We start from the raw sequence: 15,886 nt of genomic DNA on the forward strand, positions 1-15,886 counted from the left end.
CTCCCTTCTGGCTCATGAAGACATATGTCTATAAAAGTTTTAGTTTTATGGGCTGGGATGTAGCTCAGAGGTAGAGCACTTGCCCAGCATGTGTGAAGTCCTGAATTTTATCCCCAGAAAAACAACAACAGTATAATTATTTTTCAAACTTTTAAACTATTTATATTATTATGACAATTATTCTTTAACAATTATGATACCTTGATCCCGAATACAAATTTTAAACCCATATATTTTTGTCTCTTTTTAGTGCTGGGCCTTGAACATGCTAAGCATATAATCTATCATGATCTGGGACTGAGCTATAATACCAGCCGCTCCCCAAGCACACAGATACACATACATATACTTATCATGGAAACATATGTATGATCATAAAAGACAAGCACAAAATATTAAAGTGATGCTCGCTTTGGCAGCACATAAACTAAAATTGGAATAATTCAGAGAAGATTAGCATGGCCCCTGCACAAGGATGACACACAAATTTGTGAAGTGTTCCCATATTTTATATGGAAAGCAGTATGGAGATTTCTTGGGAAATTGGGAATGGAACCACCATTTGACCCAGCTATCCCTCTCCTCGATGTATACCCAAAGGGCTTAAAAACAGCATACTACAGGGACACAGCCACATCAATGTTTATAGCAGCACAATTCACAATAGCTAGACTGTGGAACCAACCTAGATGCCCTTCAATAGATAAATGGATAAAAAAAAATGTGGCATATATACACAATAAAATATTACTCAGCAATAAAAGAGAATAAAATCATGACATTTGCAGGTAAATGGATGGAGTTGGAGAATATAATGCTAAGCGAAGTTAGCCAATCCCCCAAAACTAAATGCCGAATGTTTTCTCTGATATAAGGAGGCTGTTTCATAGTGGGGTAGGGAGGGGAGTATGAGAGGAATAGACGAACTCTAGATAAGGCAGAGGGGTGGGAGGAAAAGAGAGGGAACATGGGGTTAGAAATGATGATGGAATGAGATGGACATTATTATCTAAAGTACATGTATGAAGACATGAATTGATGTGAATATACTTTGTATATAACCAAAGATATGAAAAATTGTGCTTTATCTGTGTAATAAGAATTATAATGCATTGTGCTGTCATATATAAATTAAAAATTAATTTTAAAAATATTAAAATGGATTGGGGATATAGCTCAGTGGTAAAGCATCTGCCTTGCATGTGTGAGGCACTGGGTTCAATTCCTCAGCACCACATAAAGATAAATAAATAAATAAAGATGTGTGTCCATCTACAACTAAAGAAATATTTTTTAAAAATATTAAAACAAACAAGAATGGAAATACAATGTTGAGAGAGAAAAAAGAATTTCCTTCTATTAAAGAAATTTGTACTTGTATTGTTAAAATGGACAATGGAAGGCTACCCATGTAGCTCAGTGGTAGAGCACTTGCCTAGCATGAATGAGACCATGGGTTCAATCCCCAGTGCCATAAATAAATAAATAAATAAATAAAAGAAAAAATAAATAAAATGGATGATGGTGGGTATTAAATCCTTCAATTGGACTCATTTAAAAGAGTTAGTGACAGTTATATTTTGAATTGTAGGATTTCACAATAGGCTGGAAGTCACATCTTTTGCAATTGCATTAGCTTACAATGAAAAACTTTAGATCAACTGAGGAACATGGGTTGGGGTTACAAAGTTTTTCAAAATTATCTCAGAGGGTAGGTAGCCCAAAGGGTCATGCATCCTTCCTTCAGTACATTTCTCATTCTCTGAAAACTGGTCATGTATACAAAGACGCCCCCCTCTCCATTAGCTTTCTCTGACTGCTGACCTTAACCATGGGGTTAGTGAACAGAGTTCTTGCAAAACTTTGTTCTACAGAGAATGAAGCAGGGGATGGGGTAGCTTATCTTTCAGGAGACCACACAGAAAATTTCCCACCCACTGGCAAAAAGAGCACCCAGGCGGTGGGCCCCTGAGCCAGTGCTGTGTTGTTCTCTTTGCAGGTGGCTTTGGATCCTAATCCCCTCAAGGCCAAGGATGCAATCATCATAGCATTGGTGCTTTCTCCCCATTGTCAGTGGTAGGGTTCACTACAGAGTAGCTCCCAAACCATAATGCCCCACAGGTGTACAGCAATGGATTCCCAGGGACTATTTGCAAGGTCTTTGAAGGACCCAATACCTTATGAATGCAGAGCGTTCCCTTTATTATCCGACTCCATTAGGTGTGTTTTCTTTTGTTCTCTACAAGCACGGGGCTTTAGCTTCTGGAATATTGAATTTCATTTGCTTCTCTTCTCCTTCCCTAGGCTACTGAAAATTGGTTGCTATCTTCAACTGCTCGCCCCACCCCCTGTTCTTCTCCCGGTCATGGTGAATTTGGATCTGCGAAAGCCTTGTATCAGCTTCAATTATTTTTTTAATAAAAGATAATATTGATCTTGGCGCCCAGGCTTGTCAGAAACGCTCCCCTTCGCTCTCCCTGAATGAAGGAGCTGCTCCTAATTACAGACCTCTCTCTTCTGCTGCTGCTTTCTCAGCCTGAGTTCAATGTGCTGTGAACATCTCTCCGTCGCCCTTTCTGGTTGTGTCCTGGGCATTATGCAGAATAACTCCATGCCTTCTCATCAAACTCGAGGATACTCTTGAAATATCTGTTTCCTTAAGCTTTTTTTTTTTTGGGGGGGGGGCGGCGGGGATGGGGCTTAAACTGTTAGAATTATGCTTTCTGGAGGCTGAGCAGTTTAACAATAGGGTCCCAGGTCTCCGTTTGAATCCTAGCTAGTTAGCTCACCTACCAATTGAATGAACTTGTGGCCAATTAATTACCTCTTTGAATCTCACCTTTCCAATTTGGAAAGTGGGAATAATAACCCCTGCCTCATCCTGCCATAAAGATCAACCAAGATAGTGCTTATGGAGTACTTAATTTAGTGTCTGACATCCAACAAGTGCCAAATAAATTTTAAAAAGTAGCTATCCCTGTAGGAGTGGCCAACAGAACCGTCATGGCTTTACGGGGTTTCGATTCCTCTTAATGAAAAATATTCATGGAACTCTTCCCTGGACCAGCTCCTTTGTACTAGTATTTGACACATATAATTCTTTAATATTTAAAATTCTTGGCTGGAAATCTGTGATATGCCTTTCTCTTTCTTGCAGAAGAAGTTTTTGTAAAACTCAAAAATTCGAGTAGCGTCTGCTTTCCTCTGACTATGCTAAACAAAATCATTTGTTTTATTCTGAAATTTGAGTCTCTGTTTCAAAGGCTAGGTTTTGTCGATTCCCCCTGAGATTTCTTTTCATCAGCACATTCCCTGAGTCCCCAGCCTTTAGAAATCATGGGATGCACTGGACATCAGGAGCATACTCAATTTTCAGAAAGCATCTGAAAAAGCTCAGCTTTGGAGATTGATGGTTCTCAGCTTTCAGCTTCGGTTTCTCTCTGCCTGAGGACCATTTGGATCCGGGCCTAAGAACATAGTCACACAATGTCAGAATATTAGTATTAAGTAGGCGATGCCCCTCTTCCTGCCTCTCAGCCTCATTTACAAAAACACGGGAAAATAAATCTAATCCCCTCACGGTTCCCTTGCGCTGCTCCACAGCAGGAATGTTATATGATTTCAAATTACTTATTAGACATATTCCTATGGGTATCATGTTGAGGATTACTTTTCCAAAGTTATTATAGTGCCTGTATCGTTAGGAAAATGAGGCGTAATTCTACCTTCTATCTCATTCCAAAGGCTTCTTCTACCTTTGCACAAAAATAAGGTCAAAATCAAGAAGTAGGACACTTATCTTCTGTTTTGCTCATTTTCCACCACAGTTTTGGATGATGAGCTGAGGGTTGGGGGAAAAAAATCACTTTCTTAAACTCTTTTCTTCTAATAATAGTGGCTTAGCTTTGCTTTCAAAGGATCCCATGTTGACACTCAGAGGGGACTCGGCTAGAAAAACTAGCACAAAAAATATATATAGAGAGAGAAATGTAGCTCGACAGTGGAGTTTGTTTCACATTGCCAAGTCCTGGGTTCAGTCCCCAGCACAGCCAAAAAAAGAAAATAAAAAATTTTTTAAAAAGCAAGAAAGAAAAGAAGGCCAGCAAACAAGAAAAAATTTTATGCAACCTGTAGAAGACAATGAACTGTCAATCCTGATGGCCAAAGAACTACAGACCCAGGGATTCATGCTAGAGAATTTAATTTCTAAGTGAACTTGAGCAAGTCATTTCACTCTTCTATGTCAAAACATCCCCCCTTGTATCTAGCTGTGTTTATCTGCCATGTGAGTGTATGTATCAGTTATCTGCATTTTGGTTGACCTGGGGCAAATCTTTCAAGTTCATTGACAGCACTTACCATTTAATTATTTTTCAAGTTGACAGCTCTCTCTGCAAGAAATGCTAACATTTTAATTCCTGGCTTAACTGACATATAGGTCTCTTCTAGTTTTCACTTGCTTTTTCTGTAACATTCATTGTTGCTAGGAAACTCCTTGCAACATAAATTATATTGCTATTTTTGCTCCGGAGTCACTGAAAGGACAGTATGACTTTCCTTAAAACCTTTGAGAGTCAAGAGAAGAAGGGGGTCTCATTTCCCCTTAAGTTTTATTGAGGACCAAACAAGAGAAGAGATGGGAAGGCAATCTTTTTCTAGCTCCTTCAAAATCAGTGTTCAAAGCAAGATTCCCTTGCTTTGCTGAAAGGGAATGTCCACAAAATTTAAACATATTGAATTTGATTAAAAGCACAAATCTATTTCCAAACGAAATACCAGTGATTTTTGAATAGCTTCTCTCCTCCCACTGCAAAACATTCAGGGTTGAATTCATTTGCATTTACACATTTTTATCCTTTGAATTCAAAAGATATAATTGCTCTCTGGCTATGAAAATGGGACTTATTTTGACCTATCCAAAAATAATAAATCAGTCCTTGAAAAGCTTTTGGAAAACTTGAAGAGCTCAACAACATTTGTTTGATTCTCATGACTAAGTCTCCTTAGCTAAAACAAAGTGAGAACATTATGCAATTATTTAGAGGAAATTCAGGACCTTTGGGATAGTCAATCATATAATGCAGGCAAAAGTGGACTTGGGGGCCTGACATTTGCAGATAATTGTGCAACCCTCAGCTGTGTGAGCTGGTCCTAAGAGAGCGCCCACCTTCGATTTGCCTCTTTCCCCCCGTCCTCCTTCATTTTGTGCCTCTTGGTTAGTAATAAAATGAATAAATCAAACTGACTCTGGTTCTTGTGAGATATATGAAGAGAAATGAACATGAAAACTAAAATATCAAACTGAAGGTATCTTCCCCAGCCTCATTTCTCATTTTAAAAAAAACAAAACACAACTAGACTCATTCAGCAAACAAGAGCCTCCAAACTAAAGCTCAGGCCCAGATGTTATTAAGTATAAATATTTATAAGGCCCATAAAGATCCTGGCTAAGTTCAATTTTTCCTTAATGCAGCAAATGTTTCAAATTCAGCTCTCTCACTGTTTGAAGCCCTTAGAAGGCAGGATCCTGTGGAAGACACATTACGTTAGCAAGAGGGATGGAGTTCCTCTTTTATGTTTTATGGCCAGTTTTTCATTGAGGGGTATTGCTTTTCTCAGGAATCACTTCTCAGGGCCTGTCTTTCCCAAGAAGCCAGGAGAAAGTATGGTTACTGCAGCCATGAATCAGGGGGCACCAGGGAAGCACACACATGGGGAGACCCGCATCCTAAATTTGAAAGGACAGAGGGAGGCCAGCTTCCTTTTGTTCTTTCCCCATCTCAGTGAGGAAACATATCCAAAATCCCAAAAGCCTCAGTTTAGTCATCCATTAAATGGGAGTATGATTTTCATAATAAGCTAGGCTTTTAAAAACCTCAATTTGACTAACTGGTATGTGCTTTTGCCAAAAAAATAATTTTAGCCACAATATTTAAGTGACTGCTTGGTAAGTTGTAGAGACATAAATGAAAGAAACACAGGTATATAAATAATAATTTATATATAATAATTATATACATATTTATTATTTATATAATTTATTCTTTAAATAATAATAATTTGTGCTAAAACACTTTATATGATAATTTGGGCAATTCAGGCAGTGGATGAAGCATTTAGATCTTCAGTTTCATGAGGAAGTTTCAATGTATGAAATTATCATCATAAATATCTTCTCCATCTTCTTCATAATCATCATTATTATTAGTGGTTCTGGGGATTAAACTCCTGGGCCTCTAGCCCGCTGAGCATATGCTGTGAGCTACACCCCCAGTGAATCCCCCAGGGGAATCATTGTTATTTTTAATCCATGTTTTATGGTAAGAAAAATTGTCTGCCTGCATGTCTTGTCCACCTATGAACCAAGGAACATGCAATGTTTTGCTTTTTAAAATTCCTTTGGTTAAATACATCGCATTAAGTTAACACATAATTGCCTGGTGCATGAATTTTTAAGAGCTCTATTGCTGCAAGGGTTGATTCATCTGTGTAGAAGTGAAAAGAATCTTGGTTTTCTTTCTAGGATAAATCCTAATCTGTGAAATAATTCCTGCTTCTTAGTGAGAGTCCAGAGGACACATTAGCACCGGCTGGTAGGGACCTGGGTATGGTCCCTGGCTTCCTGCTCTAGCAGGAGGGGTCTTCCTGTTGCCCACAGCTCAGGGATGGAGTCCTGTGGCCCTTCCACAGCTCCTGGCTTTGGGGTTTCTCAGCCAATTCTCTAGGCATGTCCACGCCAGCCTCATGCCATCTCTACCCCAGGCTCACTGCTCAGTCCTTTTTTGCCTGACAATTCACATCAACCCTGAGAACACCCATCTCCTCCATGGAGGCCTTCATCTGCTGGACACATCTGGCAAGTGTTCGGAGGTGCTTACCTGGTTTCCCTGATTAATGTAGATGTAAAGATTTTATCAAGGCTCCTGGCGGCTGGACTTCAAGATGTAATCACAAAATCAATCCACATAGACTAACTGGGCATAGACTCACTAAGAAGACATCCCACAGTGTCAGGCACTTAATTAAGGTACTCTGGCTCCCCTGCCCCGGATTGATTCTTTTCTTTCCCTAACGGGTGCTGTTGCTCCTCTGGGTGGACAAGCCATTCTCAACTGGAGGCTACCCTTTCGGAGCCTTGTAGTTTGGTAGAAAAACCACCGGGGGGCGCCCGCGCATCATTCCACTCCCCAGGGAATGGATGGGTGTACACCAGCAAGATCCCCCCACAATCCAAGGACCTTGAAGAAGTAGCTAACAGCCTGCATGGCCACATTTTGTTTGCTGGGTTCAGAGATTCTGTTGGCTTCAGACATCCCTTGAGGATAATCAGAGACTCCTCTCTTCTTTTTCTCACTGTTTGCACCTCATTGCATGGTACAATAATAGACTCTATCATCCCCCTGGGCTTGCCTGACAAAGATGATTCCTACTGGAAACTCCAGAACTAGAGGTTTGTAAAAATGTAAGCATCTTGTGAAAAGCCCATGTCAGAGATTGCCAACCAATTGCCATTTAATGATGTGGACTGTGCCCAGCCTTGACTGGCCAGGTTCAATTGGTAAGATTTTGGAGCATTACAATATAAGTCATCAAACATCTGTTTAGCACCTTTCATGTGCCAAGCATTGTGCAGAGACTATACTGTTGCACCCTAGTAATCTAGACTAATGAAGAAAGAGTGAAGTATGGGTCATTACAGAGCAGGGAGAATGGGCAAGAACTGGGAGAGAAGGATCCCACACACCTGAGGATATGACAGAAAGGCTTCCAAAATAAGGCAACACCTGACTCAGCCCTGAAGGATGAGTCATCTGGCCAGTTCTCTATGGCATCTAAGTACATCTGGACCAAAATCTTGCATAGCGGCTTAAATGCATGAAGTCCTAGCTACCAGGCACAATTCTACTACCCCAGAACAACCCAGACTCTAAAAGAGCTCAGACTTCACTGGTCCAGGGCAACCACGCAGGTGTCATTCATTCATTCAGCATTATATTGGGCACCTACTATGTGGCAGACAACAAAATGAATCAGAAATAAGCCAAGCTGGGACAGCATTCTTTGTCACATAGGAAGGCTGCTCACCTAGTTGTGAACCCAAGTCTCTTTTAAATTAATTTTAATTGATGCATTATAATTATATATAATAGTGGGAATTATTATGCCATATTCATGTATGCACATAGCATAATTTGATGAATCTCATTCTCCAGTGTCTTCCCTTTACCTCTTCCCCTCGCTCCCCAGATCCACTTGCTCTACTCTGCTGATCTTCCTATTATTATTATTATTATTATATTTTGCACCAAAATCTTGAGTATAATAGTGAGGTAGAATCTACTCAATCTGGCTTTATAAACTGAGCATCCTCAGAATGCTTGCTTAACTGAGGTTTTCACTGAGATGCCAGGAAGACTGGTTTGAAATAACTGATCATACTTTGGAATGAGAAGTATTTGTACGTTGTTTGCTATGGGAATTTGTTCAAGTTCTCATTCTACCTGAGAAAGGACCCCCAGCCAATGTGATCCCAACGACTCTTCTGTCATCAATGGAGATGACTATCCTCTCTAGGTCTCAGGCCACTGCTGTCCATCCTGGGGGGTGGTCTTATCTGGAGCTGACATCTTGGACATGGGTTGTTTCTATGGCATCTAGAACAAGTCTTTTCTACAAACTCAATGGTGTAAGGAATTAAATTTTTTTCTATAATTCACTTTCTAAATTAAAGTGCTCACTTGGTTGTCAGAAACACATGCCACCTGATTGTCAAAAATACATTGTCAGTTTCTTCCAGGTTTCCGTTCTGTTTTTCCCACAGTGGCCTTGACCTTGATGAATGCTGAGGCAGGGCAGTTGGAGGGAGGGCCATCCTTGAGAAATCTGTCCATGAAGATCGCATAGTCCCTCAGACATGAGACTATCCGTCCTGCACAGAGACCCACTAATGAGTTCTTCTGCTGCTTCCGTGATGGAGGCAGGATTGGGCTCAACTCCCCTGCAAACTTCTGCAGAGTCTCAATTACTTAGGATTCTGTCCAAGGAAACTATCAGGGTCTCCTCTTGGGTAGTCCCCCTGGGATTTCTCCCACTCAGTCCTGAGGAGCATTTTTTGTTTGTTTGTTCCCTAGGTACCAGAGGAGGAAATCCTTTCCCATCCCTGAAGCTTTTCTATTATGGTTTAGATATGAGGTATCCTCCCCAAACTCATGACTGAGATAATACAAGGAAGTTCAGAGGTGAGATGGTTGCGTTATCAGAGCCTAAACCCAATCAGTGCATTACTCCACTGGTATGGATTAACTGGGTGGTAACTGTAGGCAGGTAGGGTGTGGCTGGAGGGGATAGGTCACAAGGAGTGTGCCTTTGGGATACAAATTTTGTCCCTGGTGAGTGGAGCACTCTTTCTGCTTCCTGGTTGCCATATTCTGAGCTGCTCTGCTCTGCCACACCCTTCACGCTGATGTTCTGCCCCATCTTGGACCAGAGCTACGGAGTCAGCCATCTATGAACAGAGACCTCTGAAACCATGAGTATCAATAAACTTTTCCTTCTCTACTTTGTTCTTGTCAGATCTTTTGGTCACAGCTGTGAAAACCTGAATAAAACATTTTCCTTGAGAGGAACAGCCTGTGCTTTAGAGGCAACTAACAATGCCTTTAATTGGTCCGGGTTTGAGGAAACTGAGGTAGGAAGGAGCTCCCCTTCCTCCTTCTACATTTTTCCATCTGGGTCATCCCACCCCAGAGCCAAAGAGGAAGGGAGAAAAAAGAAGAAAGAAGATTACCAGAAGAGAGATCTTGAAAATCACTTATTGACTTATCTAAAACCTCAAAAATGTCATTCTCCCACATCAAGATGTTCTTCATTTTATCCCTGTATAAATGAATTTCCAAGTTCACTGTAAGAACAAGCTTTCTATTTACTGGTTCCTACACAGGCTCTGTGTGGCCCCCATATGCAGAAAGTTTTCCCCCGGATTGATCTGTTCACCTAGTCCTGAGGCTGTGAAGAGGTAGATAGAACATGGTTTGGTAGAAAAGACTATGTGTTATTTACTGAATTTCAAAACCTTCATCTTCATGATTTGGCTATGAAATTTTATTTTAGAGTTTCAGTTGAATTCCATAAACTTTCACGGAATAGCTAAAGAATGAGTGAGAATGAGGGTAGGATTCAAAGATCGATCAATATGTCATGGTCCTTACCCTTGGGAAATGTCTAGTGGGGTGGGGAAGGGAACTAAGAACAGTTCCATGCCACAGTGCAGGTGTCAAGAAATTTCCTGGCTCCAGGTCAGGTTGCAAAGGACCAAGACCTGGTTTGGAGCAGACTCCGCACAGGGATGGTTTATCCATTAGGCACAGCAAGAAGAGAATCCAGGACCCATGAGACTTCAAGGGGCTCTCCTTTTCCTATTTTTTCTACTGAAATCAGAAGTCAACAATGAATATAATAATAATGAACTCAACCTGGATTATATTTGTCTTATGCCAACAGAGTCCAAAAATCATTTGTTCATTTATTTTTTATGGAGGAAGGAGCCCATGAGAGCAAAAATGCTTAGGGCTTTGAAGTAAAGACACTAAAGCTCAATGAAATGTTTTATCCATGATCACAAAAGGGAATATAATATCTCCAGGTACAATCTTTACAAATGACCTCAGAACCATGAAACAGCACCTTTGAAAAACCAGGGAAAGGAGAAAGATCCAAATACTGGTCTCCCCTTCCTGGACACCAAAAATAGCATCCCTTTGGGTCCCAAACCCTGAAGTTATTAAAACTGACTTAGCAGGTACAAGAGCTTGAGGAGCCCAGGGCAGGCGGATGTGAGTCAAGGTCTCCCATCAGAAGCTTGAAGGCAAAGCACTGGGTGGCCTCTGTGGGAGGCAACCGTGCAGAGTGGGATGGGGCCCACTAGTGCAGAGAGACAGACCAGTCCAAGGAGCCCAGAGATTCAGGGGCCAGGCCCAGAAGACACCTGCACCCTCAGAAATAGTTGTAGAATTTCAGCTTCTTTCAAAGCCACCACAAGGACTTGTTGGGATGGTGGTGAAGCAGTTTCCATCATCCATGTGAAGGCTAGGATTAGACTCTGATTCACACATACAAATGCTGATCACCTCCACCTGGTACCTGAAGTGCCAAGAGACATTTCTTGCCCTTTCCCCACATAAATCTTCCCTGCACAGCATTCTCTGAGGACCACAAAGCCTGTCAAGGTCTTGGCCCTGAGCTCACTGAAGCCACAGTAGGTTGCCAAGTTCTGCAGATGTTTGCACTGACTGCTTTATGTTTTGCAATATCCCAGAGCTGTTCCCAAGTGACGTTCATCCATTCACAGAGTTAATGCTTAATAAGAATGATCTACAAAGGATAACAGCTCAAAACATGAGAAGAAGTAAACCCACTTCCAATGGGAATGGATGATCAAAATCAAACAATCAATAAATACAGCAATGTTCCCAAGAGGATGAGGTGTAGAAAAGGGAAATTGTATGTCACAATTCTGAGGAGGGTGGGAACAAGAAGGACAGAATGTTTATTTATGGACATGGGCATGTTTATGTTTCTCAGGAGGGCTGTGAGACCCCTACAGGGCTTGAGAATATTCCTGGAGACAGGTGGCTCCATGGACCAATGTGAGCTCTTGTAGTGCCAGGTATCAGATGTGACAGCCAAGATGGGTCCCTTTCCAGATCAAGAAGTTTGATGATAGGGAATGCCAATGTCAGAAATTGAATAGTAATTTCTACTTTCAATCTATTTTAACCTATATCATCTCATTTAATGTTCAAGAAAATTCTAAGGGCACCAATATCAGTATTTCTAAAAAAGAAAGGTAAAAAGGTTAGGTTTGGGGGTATGATCAGTGATAGAGCACCTGCCTAGCATGCGTGAAGCCCTGGATTCAATTTTCAGTACTGCAAAAAAAAAAAAAAGGTTAACAGATTTTCAGAAAGCCAATCAATCTAGTAGCAGATTTTGAATTAATAAACAGGGCTCTATACCTACCTTCCCAGTATTTGTTTGTCCTTAGAGCTACAAGGTATTACACAGTTAACACACATTATGTCTGGTCCTCACATCAATCCTGCAGGAGGGGTTTTATTATCTTCATTTAAAGATGGAAACATTAAGTCTCAGGGAGAGATAAAGCAACAGACCCGAGGCCATAATTCATTCATTAAATATTAGGCCTCACTTTATGCTAAATACTGGGCATCTCAGATACCAAACAGGATGAGCAAAATTCAAGAAAAGCAATTTCATAAAGTTCTCAGTAAAAAATTTAAAAAAAGACTCATATTTTAAAGCCTAAAAGTCATCTTTTGGTGAACCATGTTTTTTTGGGGCCAACAGGCTGAATTCCATGTTGAAATGGGAGAAATGAGGTAACTGCTTGGAAAGATTGCAGATGTCCACGGGCTCATTTTATTAATTAAGCAGGTCTGGATGCTAATTCAGTTGCTATGCGCCAAAGCTCCTGGGAAATGCATGCCAAGGCTCAGAGACATACAAAAGGAATCCTTAAGGAGTTTTATATGTAATGCAGTTGGACATTTTAGAAGATGGGAGGTGGAATATGTTTGCACATTTGTGTTATAGAGCACAGAATCTAGTTACTTTAAAGTAGCATTTATAGCCTGTAATATCCCCAGCCACACACCAGCTGGGAGGCTTGGGAAGGGATATGTAGAGTAATTACAATAGTAATAAAGCAGGTTTTCTCTGACTCTAGACCTATCTGCTTTACAAAAACTCCAACCGGCCTCAGTTTCCCTACAGCTGATCATGAGGCCCAGACAGCTAGCAAGTCACCCTGTGCCCCAGGCCCCTTCCTGCCTAGCTGTTACAGCCTTCTCTCCTGTGAACTGCTGATGCTGCTGAGGCCTGATATCCCCCTCCAGCTGGAGACGGCCCTGGCTGACCCTCAGCTGCCCTGTCCCCATCCCACTCCGGAGACTGGCCTCAGGGGCAATCCTGTCTTTAACTCACTGCCTCTTCTCTTCCAGGGGTCACAGGAGGCTGCACGCAGAACTCACCACATCTTACAGAGGTTTTAATGAAACAGCTCTTCTATTTATTTGTGTTGCTGCCTCCGTTGCCTGGGGCCACGCACGGCACCAGCCCCAGAGAGGGGGACTCTGTGGGCACGGCACACTTTCTTCCCAGTCACCTCTTCCAGGATACTGATCCCCTGCCCTTCCTTGAGCTAATCCTGTTTTCCTTTCCCGTGTTTCTCAGACACATCTGAATCCTGGGGTACAAACAGTTTTGTTTGTATCATGTAACACTCACTGAAAGTAAACAGGTTTTCCCAACCTCGCCAGAAGGAAAGCAGAGGTCAATTCAGTCATTTGGAAACTGATTAACACAAAGCCCAGGGAGCCCAGCCCTGCATCACAGGCTCCTACCCCCTGGACTGCAGCTTTCAGCCACACGCTGTGCAGTCCCAGGGGCTTGCTGACTTTGCCCTGAGGGACGCCGCTGTCTGCACCCAGGTCGCAAGTTGACTTTCCTGTTCTCATTTTTAAATTATACACTTTTAAAAAAATGAAGCTATTGTTCGAATTTAAAAGAAAGGGATTTGGGAATACGATCTTATTACATTAAAAGAAAAGAAAAAAAAACATCAAAAAAAAAAGCAATTTGCTGAGTTATAAACTTACAAACAATAAAGTTCACCCTTTTAGTGTACAATTTGACAACAACTATATACAGTTACACAACCTCCACAATCGTTTCCAACCCTGCTCTCCCTAAAAGGTCCCTGTGTCCCTTTGTGGTGAGTTCCTCTTTCCACTTAGACTCCTGGAAACCATGGACCTGCTTTCTGATTCTGTGGTTTTTCCTTCTTTAGAATGTGGGGTATGTGGAATCATATACCGTATGTAGACTTTAGAGTTTGATGCATTTCACTGAGTGTAATGCCCTTGAGACTTATTGGTGTTGCTGCCTGTATCAACAAACCCTTCTTTTTTACTGTTGAGTATTATTCCTTTAAGTGAATGGGCAGTGATTTCTATGTCCTTTCACCAGGAGGTGGATATTTAGGTTGTTTCCCGCTTTTAGCTACCAAGAATAAATTTGCTATTGATTTATATTTTGAGGTTCTCTTTGACAACGTATGTTTTCATTTATTTGGGGTAAACACCCTAGAGTAGGATTGCTGGGTCATTTGACAAGTATACATAGAAAAGGTTTTTGAGGAAGAGAGAGATTTAGGGATGTGGCTAGGTAGCTTAAACAGGAAGTAACAGGGTATTTTAAGAAGGGACAGCTTAGCTCTGGGCTCCCTCATGCTTTACAAGGGGGTCTCTGTGTCTTGCAGTGAGGAGGTAAACACCAGTTTATTGCTCAGGACAGATACAGATTCATTATACAATGTCTCTACCATTCATCCAAAAGTGTGACCTTGGACAAGTATCCTCACTGCGCTTTAGTTTTTGTGTTGTAAAATAAGCACTGAAATAGTGATACTGTGAGGATTTTTGAAAAGTATCCAAGAGTAGAGGACACTGTCTGGCACATAATGAGTTCTCAACAAACACCACATATTTATAGTAGGGGCAAAATCAGAAATAGGATTTAAAATGAAAGCGAGTGTTTCTGCTATTTTGAATTAAACACACTTACCAGATGACATGAAGAACACATTCCTTCCTTCCTTTATTCAACATTTACTTATTGAGTGCCTGCTGTGAGCCAGGTGAGTGATGAGGCTTGTCCCTGGTCTTGCCAGCTCCCAGTCTAGTAGGAGAGGCAGCTGAATGGAAGGTTTGTGTCATTACAAACTCTAATAGCCACAATGGAAGGAAAGGACAGAGGGCTTGAGAAGAGTGTCCACCGAGGGAGGAGTTAGGATGAGCTCTGCAGCCTATCTTGTGTTATTAGTTCAACACTTTCCAGTTTCTAACTTTAGCTCAGATATTGACTGCGCTTAAAAGGAGGTGAAGACCAGCCGCTCTTGACTTCCTTCAGTGACAGAAAATCATTTCCTCCTTCATCATTTTCATCTGCAAACATTTGCCCAGTGCCCTTTAAAAACATGCTTCTGTCCTAGGCACAGAGGAAACGTAGGAGCAGGAATAAGACGTTTCTTCTCCTGCCAGGGAGTCTGCCACATCACAGGGGATAAATACACAGTGACAGCTCCTCTTCCTGCCAGAGCCATTCAGATGAGAAGGATCATGAAACTTTGATGAATTTACAGTTAAGCACCATTTCTGCTGGCCTAGATTTACCAGCGCAATGATGCCATGAGGACTCATGGCACAACTGGCTGCTGTGGCTGAGTGGGGCCAACAGACCTGCAGGGCCTTCTCACAGGGGGGCCATAAGGCTGGGTTACAGCCCCCTGAGGAGGAGGCTGCAGTGCAGCAAGAGACCCATGATCCTCCCTAAAGCTAGATAGTGTTGTCAGAGATTCCAGCCGACACCTGTGGACAAGTAGCAGCGCTGCTATGGAGAGCTGCAAGGTTTCTTGGAAAATAATGACTGTCTCTGAAAATTGGAAAGGAACTGACTGTTGAGAAGCCAATCCTGATGTGAAGGTATCAGGGCCCATGTAGGGACAGCAGGGACTGATGGGCTGAGCCTTCCCTTGAGTCCCAGCCAGGTCCAGCCAAAGCAGCAAGTGGAGGACCAGCAGGGCTGATGTGATCCACGGACCGCCAGTTCTTACTTACTGAGGTTTTCAGCTGCGCTTATCGGATCTTCTGAGTGCTGGGCACAGTGCTTGCTCCTATGGGCTACCCAAAATGAAGATGTTTGTTGGTTGGTTTTTCAATGCCCTTCATTCCCTTGGGGACCTGGTCCTCTCCCACTTCACTCAGGAGATATTATGGGGCTCTATCCACCATGATTTCTACTTTCCTAG

At 41.9% G+C, this 15,886-nt stretch overlaps 1 non-coding gene across 1 annotated transcript; it reads left to right on the plus strand.

The window, feature by feature from the left end:
• Positions 1-403: 403 nt before the first annotated feature.
• LOC114079365 (U6 spliceosomal RNA) lies at positions 404-510 on the plus strand. Its single transcript, XR_003580477.1, has one exon. It is a non-coding gene; the product is annotated as a U6 spliceosomal RNA (small nuclear RNA).
• Positions 511-15,886: the final 15,376 nt, after the last annotated feature.

Source organism: Marmota flaviventris, chromosome 4 (assembly GCF_047511675.1).
Source record: "Marmota flaviventris isolate mMarFla1 chromosome 4, mMarFla1.hap1, whole genome shotgun sequence".
Taxonomy (NCBI): Eukaryota; Metazoa; Chordata; class Mammalia; order Rodentia; family Sciuridae; genus Marmota; species Marmota flaviventris.